Below are 15,195 nucleotides of genomic sequence, written 5' to 3'. Positions count from 1 at the left end.
ACACACCAAATTTTAATGAAGCTTTATGAAATTCCTAGTGATACCACAATCACAAAAAAAACCACCCAAACTATATAATACTATTTTCAAAACAAATTCAGTAGCTACCTTGTCTCTTCCTATATAATTATTTAATTTGCTTCTGAGTGACATGTTTTATCTTTCCCTTTATCACTTACCTAGACAAATATTTCATGTAAGCAATAAATTTGTTATCTATTTTATTATATTTCTAATATATACTGATAATATAATGGATCCCCTCTGAATTGCCTGCTATCCAGTGAACCAATTAGATATTACATCCTTTAAGCAGATAGGAGTCCCCAGGTCATTCAGTATTAATCATCTGCATTTTCAGAGGAAACTTGTAGCATTTTAAAGCAGTCCACTGCTTTAAGGTATAAAACTACTCTTTTCTATACACCAGCTTGACCTCTGCATATCATGTGATTTCATTTTCTCTTATGTAGCTGTCCATGAACTTAGTAATTACTGTATTGCTGTATAAGACTTTGTAGTTTTTAAATTTTCCTGTCCCTGTCATTTCTGTATGCCAAAGTGAGTGAGAGCAAGGGTCTGAGGATAGTGATGAAACAGCATTAACCAAGACGGTGAAGTATTGGATCTTGTGGGGATCATCACAAATTTACCCTCTCTATTTCTACCTGGATTTCAATATTTCTCTTTTACCTGACATTTCTTCCTGGATTTTACTGAGCCAGGGTTTTTTTGAGAATGTTTGTGGAATTCATGAACTCAGATTTTAAATTTGTCTTTCCCCATAATTTAAGCCTGACATCTTGGTTCAGGCCCGTTGTTCTTGGAAAGTTAAATCCTGCTTTGATTTTAAAGGCCAATTCTGATGTTTGGAAATACAGAGTCAGTAATAACATGATAGAGTAGGAAATAGTCTTATTAGCAGTGTCTTGTTCTAGCAAACCACACTCCAGTGCTCTAACATTAGGCCAGCTGTTAATAATTTTACAAGCAGAGTGTGAAATATTAGCTTGATACCTGACTAAGGGGGAGCTACAGCACTGCACATGAACATTTAAATGTAGTACCCACAGTGAGCAGATATTAATGCTATTTCAAGGAGTGTCAGTGAAGAGTCTTTGATATTGTGATCGGGATACTTGCTATTACATCCACAGTGACAGCTCCAATTGACAGGATTAAAAAAGCAAAATTAAAAAAGGAATTATTTCATGCCCTCAAGTACAGATAAGAATGGTTACATCTCTGCTTCGTGTCTTGGCTTGACAGTGGATTTTTTTTTCCTGGCTTTTCACACCCTGCACAATTCTTAAATTCTCTATGTCATTTTACTTAGTCTCCTCTATTACATTCTCTACCTCCCTGCCACAACTTTTTATTCTCCTTATCCTACCCCTCAAAACCTGCATTGTTTCTAAATGTCTCTTTTGTAACTTTTAAGTGTTTCATAGTTTAGAATTATTTTTTGTCCTTGTGAATTCTTTTTGTAGTAGCTATTCTTATTCTTGTCCTATACTTTAAGGTGGTCTTCTATCAGATTAAAGTGAGAGATGGTGACAGATTTTGGCCTTGCCATCACTTTGGTTCCTGCCATTCACCCCCAGACTTTTGTCATGCTTCTTTTGGCCAGAAAGTGACTCCAGCATAGGACATTAAAGCATGTTGACCTTTCTGATCTTGGATCTGCTTCAGGTACTAGTAGATACCTGAAGATCGCCATGAAGGTCATTTTTAAACTGATGATTGTAAAACATGTGCCCGAAGATTTGTTGATGGTATTAAGAGCCCTAAGACACTGAAGTTCCTGTTACAAAAGGAATTTGTGTCCTTCCAGGACCTTGCAGTCACAACCTGAATTCCCTCAGATGTCCAATTTGGATCGTCTTTGCCATGAAGAAGTGCTAGAGGGAGTTGTAAGGATGTTTTCTGTGAAGAGATCTAACTCTCTGTACCTGATTACTCCATTGCTACCACATGGCCTGAATTTCTTCTATCTGGTCATGCATCAGTCTGTAGAAAAAAAACCTGCAGGATGCATCCTAGGGGATGGACCTTACAGGTAGAAGGCTGTTGGAGTTATTTTCTCTGGGCTGATTAGCTTTATGGTGCTGGAATTTGATTTAATTTAATTGCAGTTATTGGGTAATTAATTTTGCTGGAGGGATTTGTGGATCTCAGAAGAGACACTTATTATTTTATATCACAATATATTATTTTACATTTCTCATTATTTCTATTTGTAAGGAAATCAGTAAACTGATTTTATTGCAAATAGAAACAAACAATTGATAATTATTAGATAATAATCAATAATAAAATATAAAGAGAGTGAATTTTTGCATTCCTGTTGGTTTATAGTGTAAAGAATAAAATAAACTTGAAAAATCTATTCATGACTTCATAACTGGTAATATGTAATTAGCTTTGTGGATCAGTTTCTGGCTGAATTTTTGTGAAACATACAGATGGAAATTGGTGGTGTTAGACAGCATCAATGATTTTTTTCAGATAGCCAAAACTTTATCAGTGTTTATGTCGTTAAATAAGCAGTATAGTACATATTAAAAAAAAAAATCTGTCCTGTATTTTTTGCATACAAGCATCGGGTTAAAATGAGTCCCATGACAAAAATTATGGGATGTAAATACATCTAGGAAACATAACATAAGTTTTTGAAGATTCTTCAAGCAGTGAAAATCTAGTGTAGAGAGAATTCAGTTTTTTACATTTTTTTTCTTGATTAAGGTGGGAATTCTTTCAGACTACATTATAAAACAAAGATGGTTTCTGCCCAATCTGTAGATGGAGTAACAAGGAGGGGTTCAGTGCACAGTGACATTTCACCTTGCCATAATTGCTTGCAATTGCTATTGGAAGTTTGACCAACAGGTCAGGTCCTATAATATCCTACTTCCTTATTCATGAATAAAGCAAAAGGTAAAATATGTAAAACGACTACAGCTTTTGCATGTGCGACCTGAAGTGAGATATTAAACTAGTCACAAAATAATCACCCCTTGATGTGATAGAATACATAATGTTCTGCTTAAAGCTTGGCACATTTTCTCACCAAATATGGTTTCATGTGGAAAAAAAATGAGAAAATGTGAGTCAAGTTCAAATTTTCATTCTAAAATGTTGGAGGAATTTTCTAAAGTGTTCCAAAACTTTGAAATACTTGAAACCATGCTTAAATATCTTGAAATTACTGAAATACTCATTTCAAAAGATCCAAGGTTAATTTTTTATCAAACCTAATGCATTATGTGGGGAAAAAATCAAAGTATTTGAATGGAGTTTTGGGTTTGATGGAACTAAATTTTATTCCCAAACATATTAACTAGTATTTTAAAAATACTTTTTTATGGTATGTATTATAAATAAAAGTTTAATTTTGAAACATTTTGTGAGGCAAGAAATTCCATGTAATAAATTTTAAATATTGCAAATAAGCTCAACTATTTGGTAATGGCCAGGGAAGATGGTCACAGAACTGACACCATACAAAGGGTATCTACTTTCTTTTTAAACTTTCTTCCAATATTCACATCACTGTAAAAGTCAAGCAATATGAGACAACAGGAAAACATATTTTCTGAGTCCCTAGAAACTGTGGCATAATTCAGTTTCTGTATTTTATTCTGTGAGTCACAATTCCCAGCGAGCATGTGGCACCTTGATGAGTTTAGGAGGGTACCAGTGTGTGAGGAGGTCTCCTTGCCCTGTGCTGTGCAAAGCAGCTACCAAGGACTGGCGTTGTGTCCTTGCAGCATCTCAATGCCTGTCCCCGTGCAACCCACACAGAATCTCTGCGCCTCTCTGCAGCCTGAGGAGGAGCACTCGGGTGGAAATGAGAGAGTTCTAGCTGCCCTTTGCCATCTAACTGCAGTCTTCCACTCAATTCCATTTCTCTATTAGTGGGAAGGAATTTAGACCATTTCAGCTTTCCTGCAATTGTAGAGTGATTTTTAGTGCTCAGGGCTTTCGTTCCAGCATCTTATGGCAACTCAGATTTAGGAGGAAATGTGGAACAGTGGAGTTGTCCCCAGGAACCCCTGTGAGCTGAACTAACCACATGCCTACCTAGTGACTGAATGAAATTAGCTGGATTACAATAGAGAGAATGGGCTGCAAAGATCTTAAATTGTCAAGGGGGTCTGTGAGGAAACATGATAATTTATTTACAGAAGGTTTATTATGATATATTGGTCTCCACTGGACTTCAACTTCTTTTCAGTTGAAATTTTTCTAAATGCAATTTGAATAGATTTTCTTCTTTATATATTTTTATCTTATTAAATTATTTTTTTTCGGTTCATGATTTGGTTTGGGGTGGGTTTTGGAGAGATCATTTTAGATACTGTACTCTTTATGTTAGCCTCGCTTCGGGAAAATGTTTCCACATCGTAGACTTGCTCATTTGCAAGCATTAGCTCTGCTGCATGTCTGTGTTTTACTTTATGCATTATTAAAGATTTCAGTTCAAGAGTCTATGTAATTGGCTTATTTATGCCAAGTCTTCTCTGATTTCTTTAGTTTTATTTATACTCATTGCTTGTTCCCAAGCATACCTACTCTCTTCTACATAAATATTCTCTATTTTGGAAGGAAAAAAAAATACCACTTCTGAGTGCTGCAATGAATTAAGTCTACGGGAATTTAGTTTATACATTAATATGTAAAAAATATCTTAATCTACTTTTATTATTTCCGTATGGCATGCAGCATACTCTGCATGGCTTAATGCTGGGAATACCTTTGAAATGATGGACCAAATAAGCCTGCTTGTCACCTGCTTGTCACCTGCTTGTCAACAGGGTATGCATATGACCACGACTGCATCTGCAAATAGATAGGTGAAAGCACAAACACCAGCCTGAGCATGATAAAAGAGCTAGAATACTGCTCCACTAGCAATTATCATGGAATAGTTTGGGTCAAAAGGGACCTTCACAGTCAGCTATTTCCAACTCTCCTGCTATGGACAGGGTCATCTTCCAACCTGCCCTTGAGCACTTCTGGGGATGGGGCATCTGTGACTTTTCTGGGCAACCTGTTCTGATGCCTCACCCACCCTCATGATGAAAATTTTCTTCACAACATCTAATTCTAAGCATGTCCCCTACCAGTTTAAAAGTATTCCCCCTTGTCCTGTCACTACATGGCCTTTTCAAATGTTCTTTTTCAGCCTTCCTGTAGGCCCCCTTTAGTACTAGAAGGCTGCTAGAAGATCTTCCTGGAGCCTTCTCTTTCCAGATCTCAGTAGCCTAAATTCTCTGTCTTTCCTTATAGGAGAGATGCTGCAACCCTCTGACCATCTTTGTGGTGACTCCTCTGGACTCACTCCAGCAGATCTGTGTGCTTCTTATGTTGGAAACCCCAGAGCTGGTTGGCACAGTGCTGCAGGTAGGATCTCATGAGCGGGGTAGAGAAGGAGAACCCTTCCCACTCCATGCTGGCCACAGAGCTTTTGAGGCAGCCCAGGATATGATTGGCTTTCTGGGCTGCAAGTGGAAACCGCCAGGTCATCTCCAGCCTCTCATCCACAAGTACTCCAAGTCCTCCTCAGCAGGGTTTTTCCCACTGCTCAGAATTGCTCCAACCCAGGTGCAGGACCTTGCACTTGGGCTCATTGAACCTATGACGTTTGCATGGGCGCATTTCTTCACCAGGGTCCCTCAGGAAGGTATTGCATCCCTCAGGTGTGCCAGCTGCACCACTCAGCCTGGTGGTGTACTCAAGCTTCCTCACTCTGGGTGTGACCATCCAGCCAATTCCTTATCTCCTGAGTAGTCCATTCATCAAATCCCTGTCTCTCCAATGTAGAGACAAGGATGTCATGTAGTGCACTGCCAAATACCTTGCACAAGTCCAGGAACGTATCAGTCACTCTTTTATCATCCATCATGAGTGTAACCGAGTCATAAAAGGCCAAATTTGTCAGGCACAATTTGCTCTTAGTGAAGCCATGCTGACTTTCATCAATGACCTCCTTACGTTACATAGGCCTTAGCACAGTTTCCAGGTGGAAACTATGACATGCACCACGATTTTTCCAGCTCCTGAGGTGAGACTGACTGGGCTGTAGTTCCCTGGGTCTTGCTTATTTGCCTTTTTACATATGGGGAGTTAGGTTTCTCATTTTCTAGTCAGTAGGAAATAATAACATTGTTGTTACTAATGTTTGTGTGGGACTTTTTTTCCAGTTGCTATTGATTTCTAAATTGCAAATGCATTCAAATAATGACATTCAGATGACCAAGTGGTGGTCAAGTAAACCTTGAAATCTGACTATACATTTTTGTTTTGTCAGAACACAAAAGGCTTGTAAATCCAAAAAAGCCCAAATTTTACTATACTTTAAAAGGGGCTACTTAACACCAAGAAAACCTTGAAATGGGCATGTGAGACAGAATACAGGGTTTATACAGTAATCTCATCAGGACTGTGTATATATATATCTTTACTTCCTGGCTTGGTTTCCATCACGTCAAGCTACATCCATGTTAACAGGTACTGGAGGGCAATAGGGGTGTTTTTGTAGAGGAAATTATTTGATGGTGAGACAGTGACATCTACCCACATACCTGGCAAGACTGAATTCCCTTTAGGTTAGATGTGCCCAAAGCACACAAGGTTTGCTCCTGTAAAACTATTTTCAGTGTAATTTCACTCAGAAGGAATCCATATTTTTTGTTCCATCAGAGTTTTGTGATGTATGAAAGAGTGTGAAATAGTGAAGAATTGAGAAATTTCCTTTTTAAAAGTGCACTTTTGAGCTATTAAAATGCTTCTGTAGATACACCATGGTGACTTTCTGAAAAGCAACACACATTCCAATTACCTGGATGGATCACTAAGTGCTCCTTGGGACTTCCAGCAAACTCTCTGCTTCTGCATGTGAGCATCAGAATCCCTGTGCTTTGTAATGATGCTGTACTTTTTTTCTGTGCCACCTCCCACAGGCTGTTTTGGCCTTCCAAGCACACTGTTCTTTTCCAGGAAAAGAGCAGTCTCCCTCTTCAGTGTTTCACCTGACCCTATTACTCTTTTAAAGTGCATACACAGTTTGAGAATAAGCAAATAAAGCATGTGTTTGTGATAATCTTACAGTACAAAGTCTTATCTGATACAGGCTGTTTACCTGTATGTGTGTAGCTTGTAACTCTGCTATAAATAGCATTAGAAGTGGCATTATCACAGCAGAGGCAGGAGGGCCCGTGGTAATTTTCTAAATTCCAAATCTGTGAAGATGGACCACAAATATTAATGAAAGAACTACAAAGATTCTTCACATGTTTATCTTTCTTTTTCCTGTTGATAAATTGTCTGTCAACTGGATGTGTTTCAACAAATTTGTTGATTGCAATTACTCAGCAAATGTTTGTTGTTAAGATAATTCAGGCAGTGAACTGCTGACAACGTGTTTTCTGTCAGTGGTCCTTTGAGTGCTTGCTATTCATTGTTTATATTTGCAATTTGAATTGTATTGACTGCACACACAATCCCCTGATTGAATATAGTTGTTGATAAGAGCAGGTTTCCACACTGGCTCTTTCAAATTTCATCTTTTGTGAACATATTAACTTCATTCGCAGCCATCATTCCCTTTAAACTGAACAACTTGGCTGAAGTTAGCACAGAAGTGAATACTAAACCAAACATATTTAACTACAGCTTAGTCCCTATAGGCAAAGGTTTTGTTTGCTTAGCTCTTCTTTTCAGTGATGTGAGCAAGCAGCTGCTATGAAATTCATGTTGTGAGTTTCTTTGAAGAGGTTAATAAGTCATATCACATTTTTTTTCTTAACCAAAGGGTGTTTTATTAATTTTGATGAAATGTAGAGTTTGATAATGGCCTGTTCTGGTTTAGAGTCTATTTTTGTTCAGGTTAAGATTTTTACTTGTTTAAAGTCGGAATATGGAATCATGGACTCTACACTACAGTCAGAAGAATGCACATGCTAAATGACTGTTTAAATACTTACTGTAGGAATGTGCATATTTTCTACCAAATGTATAGGGGTTTTTTTTTAACCACTCTTTGAGTTCTCAATGACTTGTGGGTAATGATTTCACAAACAGTTTAAATTCATTGAACTAAGCTACTTTTTGAAACATAATAATTTTATTTTAATGCAAGAAGCACTCATTACTGTTGCAGTATAAGTAAGAATTATTCTTCTAGAATTTACTTTAAAAAGTTCAATTTTGAGAAAGATGGGCATTCAAATATGAAGAAACCCATGTACAAAAATTTGTGCAATTGTTTTAAAATATCTTTACAAGACTGTTACCATTAAGTGGGTTTTTTTAAAATTTGATTTTGGTATTTGAGCTCTCAAATTTGAATAGTCAAGCCACACTCTTGATGTCCCGCCTTGCAAAGAGAGATAGAAATGTGCTCAGATTTCAGTGTAAAACGAGGTTCCCATGTAACTGCTTAATATCAGATCTTGGGAATTCATGGAGCTGAAAACCCTGTGTACCACTTGTGAGGTCCGCTTTAAATGTACTTTAGAAAGAGCAGAAATGTTTCACAGCAACTTCTTCTCATGCTTTTGTCAGGGTTTCAACTGATAAATATCTAAAAGCATTCTGTGTTCTTTCTGGTTTCTTCTTTCCTCACTGGACCAATCCATAATTCTTTCTGTCCCATAACTAATAATTAAGTGGAAATATAGTATTTCCCACTTTTTCAGCTTTCCAGATGTATCTTCCTTTATTTTGTTCATAAGTCATCAAGAATTACCATTCTTCACACAAAACAATGAACTCTGAAATTCCTCTGATCTGAATAGAAAATAAGAGTAATTAGGACATAGAGCTAGGGTCTTCTTTAAGGAAAAATATGTTAGTTGGTTTTAGCTTTTTCTTTTTTTTAAACCAAGCTAATTTTTCTAGTACCTTATGTTAATTTTTATTTCAGAGATTTTTTTGGAAAATACTGTGTGTATAGTTCTGCAAGTTTTCAGTAAATAGCCTTATCAACTAATTTATAGGAGAGCTGTAATCCTAAATTTACAAACATATTTACTAAATTTCTCAGCTTTTTGGCTGGCAGATAAATGTGTTAGGTAAAGAAAATGCTGTATTGAGTGATGTCCTATATTTGTAGAGGGTATAAGAAATCGATAGCAAAGCAGACTGCAGATTAAGTAATGTGGTTAAGCACAGCTGAATGATGCCATTTTAAAAGTTGATTAGAAGTAAATATGCCAATTGCTGTGGATGCTATGTCTGTTATAAAAGGTGGTTGTTCAGTTTGTCTGTGAGAAGGAGCCTGGCTGCAGAGCTGCAGTGTGCTGTGCATGGCTTGCCAAGAGGGATGGCAGAGTGGGCCACTGGTGACACACAAGCTGGAGTAAGGCACTGCAATGAGATACTGCATGCAAACTCAGAGAAACTACGTCAAGAGAATCAAATTCATCACTGTTCAGATGAACTGGGCTAAAGGGGAATAAGGAAACACTGCTAAGATGTAAAGTGGATGATCAGGGAGGATTACTTGATTCTGCTGAGAGTAAGCTACTTAAACTACTAACCCAAGGTGGTCAGCCAACAAAGAAATGAAGTGACTATTGTACACTATCCAACACCATTTTGTTTGAGGTACATAATTTTCATAAGCTCCCTGAAACATTTGCAAGATAGGAGCAACTTGTATTTCACGCAGAAAACACTTCCTAATTAGTGAGAATTTGGCATGCAAGTAACATGATGAAGGTTGAGTTGGATTGTGGGGGTTTTGGTTTGTTTGCTTAAGGTTGTTTCTTTAAAGGCTCTATTGTCTAAAATTCACAACCACAACAATCTTGCTTATGACTTCTGCAGTCAGCAGAATTACTTATGATTAAAAAATATATATATTCAGAGTAGGAGGAAGAATTAATCTAATCCACCAGGTACAGCTAATAGTTAAAATAAACACTTTCTCTGACGGTGGTTTCAGATAACTAGATGTTTATTTTTATTAGAATAACCATGTTCCTTAAAGAATTGAACACTTCTTCTTTGGCCTCACAGCCAGTTTACTCTCAGAGAGTGCATGCCCTCCCTCATTCTTTCCAGCTGAAAGAACAGGAGTATTAGATTAAGCCCTACTTTGATTTACGAATGTGAAATAGGCAAGAGAAGAGATTCTCACTCTTTTGCAGCTCCTGTTTACATCTGTCAATGAACAAGAGAGATAAAACGTCAATATGCCCTTAAGGAAACTTGTCCTGATTCCCATTGCATAATGATTAATTTAATTCTCTGCATGAGTCTAAATGCACTGGAGTTAAATGAAAAGACCAATCCTGGAAATGTGCTGAGACTCCAGTATTATTGTGGTAATACTAATTTTGCCCTCCTTTTTTTCTAGTTTGTCTAGAATTTTCTTCTAGGACTCTGAAACGCAGAGGAACTTTTTAAGTAAAGTGCCTTTTTAAAAAAATGTCCTAACTACATTGAACTTGATAATATTTTTAAGGTTCTGAAGTGAGCAATCCTTTACTTGTACCTTGCTTACCCAGATTAAGGACTTGATGAGAATCAGTATCATATATATGGCAGGTTTATCTCACACTCTTATGTTTCAGATATAATCCAGTACTAATATGAGTATCTCTGTCTCTGTCTGAATTTCCACTGAGTCATGCATTAATTTTTGTAGCTGTTTTCTGTCCATGTCATACCACTGGCATGATTAGAATACCTATTTTGAGTCAATACCTTAAACTGAAATAAACTGATGTACTCTGCTGCAATAGGACAGTTTCTCACTTGGATTTTGACTACTTACTTCTCTTGAGTAAAAGCAAAAAGTAAAAGGAAAGAATATTATTTTTGCCTTATAAAGTATCTCAAATTTTCAAATTTGTATTTATTTCTTATACTTCACTGTATTTCCTATACTTAAAAAAACCCAAACCCTTACAATCTATGAGTAGTAATAAAACCTTTGAGAAATGTTTCTAATAAAAGAACAGTAGCCGGTGAAATGTGCTGCTGTGGTGTGCAGTAAGTATAGTGGTTCACCTTGAACACTTCTTTTATTGAATACTTTGGGGCAAGGATGTCTGATTGTGTGTAAAAGCTTCTCATGTGTGGTATGGAGACCTTGTGTGCTCTTTCCTTCCTGCCCTTTTCCTCCTCCTCTTTTTATTCAAGGATGCAGCTGCCAGACACAGAGCCATGCTCCCGTACAGCCTTCCCAGGAGGCCTTGTGAAATCGAGTTGCTCACTGAGTGCCAGCACGCCTTTTGTTCATTCGAAGGCAGAGCTAGGAGCCTGCTTCCTCTGCCAAGAATGCAGGCAGACTACATTGGAAAAAAAAAAATCCCTCAATTTTATTCACTGCACTGTTTCATCTTTTTAAGTAGCTGGCATCTGCAGCTGGTTGTGGCAGGGAAAACCTACAAACATTGCGCTTGATGTTAATAAATGTGTTTGCCATTAAGTGGCTGTTGTAATGCTTTGCTTGTTTGCCTTTCTGTGTGCACTTTCATCCTTCACTGTAACACTACTGCTGCCTTGTAATTTGTCTCAGACATTTACATTGCTGGTTGCAGGTATACAAACCTCTTAGATCAAGCAACTGCTCAGACACTTGATAAAAGGATCCGTTTAGCGTCTTTCCTATTCTGTCTGCCAAACACAAGCATAGCCTTGATGCATTGAATACAAACTGCCTTATAGTCACAGACCACATTTCACTTCTCCTTGACTCCTGACTGAATGGTACAAACCATTAAGGAGTTTATGTGAGATCTTTAGTGCAGCCGCTGATTTTAGCAGAGTCTAACAATGTCTCCTGTGACAGCTTTCTATCTCTCCAGAACAGCTGGAGCAGCTATTCCTAGAATCCTCTGAGTGAAGTCCATATTTCAAATAACTGAAAGAGGATCATATAACAGCACTCTCGGTGGGATGGCAGCCATTATCTCCTCTGGAGCATGCCTGCTGTAGAGAGAGCAGGCATCTCAAAACAACACATCTGCAGTTCTGTCAGCTGTTGGGGAGATGTTTGCATGCACAGGGAAGGAACAGCTCTCCTTCCCTCTCAAAACTACCCTCTCTTCTTTCCCCTCTGTGCAAAATCTGACAACTTGATAAAAGCAGGCTTGTCTTAGAGACTGACTAATGAAAGTGCTTGCAACAATTTGGAGACAATCCGTCCATGAAGAGCACACAGGCAGGTCTCTGACAGTCTGCTTTGCAACAAAGCATAAAAACATCCTGTTAGCTCTCAGGGACTTCTGTGGCACTTAAGCATATATTTGATAAGATTAAGTGTTATACTGAGCTGGGATGACTTGAGTGTGCAGGAGCCTGACTACAGTAATATGAACAAGACAAAGGGAGAGGAAATGAGGGGTGAATGCTGCTCTCTTCCCATTACACCTGGGCACAGGTTGTTTGCTATGAACTGCTAAAAGAAAAGATGGGAAGTTGTGGGTCCTAAAGCAATCTTCACCTTGCATGCAGTTAGAAGGTATCATAGCAAGCAAGCAAAAGTGGAAGCTAATGTTCTTTCTCATAAAAATGTCCTGCTTTTAGTTAGCAAAACACGGGACAGTAAGGTACAGCAGTTGCTGTGGCTGCCGTCAGTAATGGTAAGCTCACTGTTTTCAAACTGCAGTACAGCCCTACACAACAGTAAGATTATAAGAAAAAAGAACAGTTTAATGGCTGCAAAGCAACATAACCAGGATAACTGAAATTAAATTCCCCACACTCAACAGTTTCTTGCATTCCAGCCTGTGAACTGTCTTAACTTCCAGTGTTATGATAACCTCACTAACATGTGCTATTCTGGGCTGTAAGAGGATGTGCTGTTTGCAAAAGAATAAGCAGATTTGCATTGTCCCTGTGTGCATTCTACTATGACAGTCTTTTCAGCTGAAGTCTTTTTTGTCAGGCTGGTCTCCAAGACAGGGAACAGAGAGAGACTTTCTGTGCCTTTCAATTCTGCAACAGCAAAGAAGCTTTTCATAGTGGAGCACATTTCAGTTATATGCTAAAGAATGAATGAGCTAAAATATTTCTTCAAGAATTAATAAAATTAACTTAATCACTTATAGATTAATAGTTTAGCTTTGGAGACATATAACAGGTAGAGGCCACATTGTATTGTTAGGGTCTGGGGACAGATGTACAACCCAAGGGGAAATCAGGAAGCAAGGTAAGAAAACTCACAGCAAAATTCTGTGGCTCCAGGCTTGCCTTACATCTAGTTTCTTAGAAAGCATCTGAAGACTGATTCCTCAAAACTGCTTTTCTCCTTGGCACCAGAGGACAATCCAACAGCAAGGGCCCTCTCTGACAGCTGCAGGAATGGCTCAGAGAGAGAGACCTTCCCACCTTTAGGACTCCTTATAGAGAAATCCGGTGCATTCTGGGATAAGAGAGAGGACACAGCTGTCTCTAGGCAGTGACAGTGTGGAAGGGTCAAGGGGAGCTGGCATTTAGGGATGCATAATGGGTGCAGGAGGCCAGTATCCCCAAGATAAAGGGATTGTTAGTTTCTCTTGCTTTTACTTCTCATCAAGGCAAGCTGAAGCTGAGCTCTAGGTTGCTGTTATATTCATTTTCACTGATGTGTTCTTCCAGATGTTACAGGCAGTTCAGCTTTACTGTCTGTCACCTCTTGTGTCATGGTGGCATGAAGATTTGCTTTTCTTTGGGTTTATCCAAAGATCTGTAGATTGCAGCTGAGTAACTAGAACTGTTCTTACATGTTCTGAGAGAAGGAAAAGAAGACTTTTGGGCAGTGGTCTCAGATCTTCTCTGAGCTTTGCCATTGGAGATTTTCTGACTGAGAATTTCACTGTTCTGATTCAGTATTTCAAGACATGTCAGTGGTGGGAAGGATATGTTTTGTAAGGTGTAATTATCTCTTTTCAGCAGTGAGCTCCTCAATGCTGCTTTGATTGTGATACCTCCACATCGCCTGATTAAATCAAAGCCAGGTTAGAGCATTAGGATTAAGGACGTAAATTAATTGTAATTACATCAGAGCCAGCCAAATTAGCAAGTCATCAGTAATATAAGCAATGCTAAATGGCATCTAATTCTGTATAATAATTAATTGGGTTCTTCCACTAAATAAGACCCGACACATTGGTCCTTTATCAATCCACTAAAGGCTGGTTAGCCTTGGGCACTTCTGACATGAAACAATTACAAAGGTTCCAAGAAACCAACATGTTTGTCCCTGTTTTCATTTTAAGCTCTGACACTCTGCATTTACATGCTCCTCCTAGTTTATTAATTAGGTCCTTACACTCTTAGATTACTCTTATTTGCTGTGCCTGTCTTCCTGGACAGCTCATTGCTAAAATTATGCTGCCCACAGAGCTTGGAAAGAAAGAAAGAAATTAACGAGCTGCAATGGGCGACCAGAAAATGTCCAGTGGTGGTCATTTGACCAGAATGAACACTCAGAGGACTGCTGGTTCCTGATGCAATATTAAATCTGGGTGAAGAAAGATGAAAAAGAAACTTTATCTAGGTAGGTAAACAAAAAAAATATTTAGAGGGACATTCAGATACAGTCTAAGGAATTCAAAAAAAGTCTGGATAACAAACAATTTCACCCTCTTCACCTCCTCTTGACAGGGAGTTATGTAAAAATTGGAATAAAACTTAACAGGAAAGTGGTGGGATTACCAATATGTGGTCTTCTGAAACCAGTCTAGAAAATAAACAATAGAAGACATCCTGTAGAGTACAGTCTTAAATTTGCAGGTAGCTGGACTAGAAGATCAATAAGTCTTTTTCATTTCTAACAGTGGCAGCTCTGTTCCACATGTGTTCTGGAGATACTGCTGCTGGCTTCTTACTACTAAAAGTGATTTGTTCCTTGTTTGTGACAGAGGAAATGCACTACTTTTCTCTCAGAACTGCTTGGTTACCCTCCTGCTGCTCAAAATGCTTTCCAATTACAGATCCTGCACAAAGAAAAACATATTAGCTGTACTGAGACCTTCAGTGTAGTCTGACTAACCTTTGTGCAGGGCAGGACTTCAAAGGAAGCAAAGCAAACCCCAAACCACCTTTGTGTTCCTTGGGTCTGTTGACTGGCCAGGAAGCAGCTTGGCATTGCTCCCAACAGTCACAGAGTGCTTGAACAGTGTTTAATTCTGGGTGCTCTTCTAATGTAAATATCCCATGCCACATATCTTTGTAATTATTTTCTAGTTATATCGC

General features: G+C 38.3%; 1 long non-coding RNA gene across 3 annotated transcripts in view; it reads left to right on the top strand.

Moving 5' to 3' along the window:
* The window catches only part of LOC113460887 (uncharacterized), a 280,279-nt gene that overhangs the window by 48,710 nt on the left and 216,374 nt on the right, over positions 1 to 15,195 (top strand). For 2 of the 3 annotated variants that reach the window (XR_012581000.1, XR_012581001.1), the window contains exon 2: positions 5,293 to 5,406. The exons of the other annotated variant lie outside the window; for it this stretch is intronic. This is a non-coding gene — a long non-coding RNA (uncharacterized LOC113460887). The remainder of the gene's footprint in view (positions 1 to 5,292; positions 5,407 to 15,195) is intronic. 3 annotated transcript variants of the gene reach the window in all.

The sequence above is a fragment of the Zonotrichia albicollis genome, chromosome 7 (genome assembly GCF_047830755.1).
Source record: "Zonotrichia albicollis isolate bZonAlb1 chromosome 7, bZonAlb1.hap1, whole genome shotgun sequence".
NCBI lineage: Eukaryota > Metazoa > Chordata > Aves > Passeriformes > Passerellidae > Zonotrichia > Zonotrichia albicollis.
This window is presented reverse-complemented; position numbering and strand designations above follow the sequence as displayed.